General features: G+C 52.6%; 1 pseudogene; it reads right to left on the reverse strand.

Moving 5' to 3' along the window:
- Positions 1-913: 913 nt before the first annotated feature.
- LOC119282998 lies at positions 914-1,052 on the reverse strand (annotated as a pseudogene).
- Positions 1,053-2,129: the final 1,077 nt, after the last annotated feature.

Here is a 2,129-nt window from a genome sequence, read left to right on the forward strand (position 1 = left end):
ACTGGGGACATGACGAGGAATCTCGAAATGGTCGAGACGTAAAGATCGATATATTGGACGACTATATTCGGTCTTCGGAAAGGTTTCGAGTGATTCGGGTATTTTTCGGAGTACCGGAGAGTTACAAGAATTCGCCGGGGAGTATATGGGCCTTATTGGGCCATACGGGAATAGAGGAGAGAGGCCAAAAGGAAGGAGGCATGCAGCCCCCCTCTCATCCGAATTGGACAAGGGATGCAGCCCCCTTTTCCTTCTTCCTCTCCCCCTCTTTCCTTCTCTCCTACTCCAACAAGGGAAGGAGAAGTCCTACTCTCGGTGGGAGTAGGACTCCCCCCTTGGCGCACCCTACTCCTAGGCCGGCCGCCTCCCCCTTGCTCCTTTATATACAGGGGTAGGGGGGCACCCCATAGACACAACAATTGATCCTTGAGATCTCTTAGCCGTGTGCGGTGCCCCCCTCCACCATAATCCACCTCGATAATATTGTAGCGGTGCTTAGGCGAAGCCCAGTGTCGGTAGAACATCATCATCGTCACCACACTGTCGTGCTGACGGAACTCTCCCTCAAAGCTCGGCTGGATCAGAGTTCGAGGGACGTCATCGAGCTGAACGTGTGCTGAACTCGGAGGTGTCGTGCGTTCGGTACTTGATCGGTCAGATCGTGAAGACGTACGACTACATCAACCGTGCTGTGCTAACGCTTCTGCTTTCGGTCTACGAGGGTACGTGGACAACACTCTCCCCTCTCGTTGCTATGCATCACCATGATCTTGCGTGTGCGTAGGATTTTTTTTGAAATTACTACGTTCCCTAACACCTCCGCCGTGAGAGAAACCACCGCGACCGCCACGGGAAGCGGCGTTGGCGGAAGAGTGTGACGACGAGTTGCCACCCTCGAACATGGCGAGGCGGCTCTCGAAGCTGATGAGTTGGGCGTAAAGCTCGTTGGGCTTGATGGGGACGGTCCTGGCGCAGATGGAGGAGACGGAAGACATGTAGTCGAAATCCAAGCCAGCAAGGATATACGACACGATATCATCGTCCGTGAGCGGCTTGCCGATGGCAGCCATCTCATCGCCGAGGGCCTTCATGCGGCCAAGGTACTCAGCAATGGTGGAGTTCCCCTTCTTGGTGGTGGAGAGGGCGATCCTCGGTTGACTATGGCCGCCTGCGTCTGGGAGATGAAGATCTCCGTGATTGCAGTACATGCTGCTGACGTCGTGATGCACGTTGCGATCTGGACCATCACAGGGGGTGAGATGGAATTGAAAAGAAAACTCAAAACCTGAGAGTTTCGGGCCCTGTCGATATCATACGTCGGGTTTAGCACGTCAGTGACCTTGCCGTCTTTGTCAGACACCTTGGGCGCCGACACCTCCCTCTTTGGATAGAGATAGGTGACTAGCTGGGCGCCACGAATGGTGGCCATAGCCTGCGCACGCCAGACGTTGAAGTTGGAGCGATGGAGTTTCTCGGCGATGGGGATGAGCACGGATGGGGCTGCTGCGGTGGAGCTTGAGGATGACATGGCGGCGCAAGGGGGCTGGCGGCGCAGGAGATGTGCTTAGAGGAGAATGGCTCTGAATACCATGTAAAGATGCGTTAAGCGTATGTTTCTCCAGGGACGCGTTGCATGTTACTTATAGGCACAAGAGATTACAGGGTTTAGGTAGTTAGGTTGTTGTAGGATTGATCTCCAAGTCATAATCTATACAAGGGATAGAGATCAACCTAAACGTATCCTAACTACCCGAGTACAATGCACGTCCCCACACATGTATACGGTTATATCTACACCTTACACATCCTACGTTACATACTTTAACAATAGAGTCTCCCTGTCTAATGCCCCTGGTAGGTTTGAATACTTGCGAGAACTTACCATTAATGTTAAATTGTGATCCAAATTATACTGCGTTGGACTAGACGTAGTACAACCGGTGTGGGCCTTTGCGTTGACGTCGACGCGTACGAGTACACCTTGTTTACTTGTCCTTCAAGGACTCTCATGTATTGCCCTCATATATACCCCATGTATCGCACCTCAGACAGTTTGTCATCTCGTGCTTGTAATACTCCTCCTCATAGTGATTGCGCCTTCGTGCATCCGTGGTTTTCTCCCGCAAGGG

Source organism: Triticum dicoccoides, chromosome 3B (assembly GCF_002162155.2).
Source record: "Triticum dicoccoides isolate Atlit2015 ecotype Zavitan chromosome 3B, WEW_v2.0, whole genome shotgun sequence".
Taxonomy (NCBI): domain Eukaryota; kingdom Viridiplantae; phylum Streptophyta; class Magnoliopsida; order Poales; family Poaceae; genus Triticum; species Triticum dicoccoides.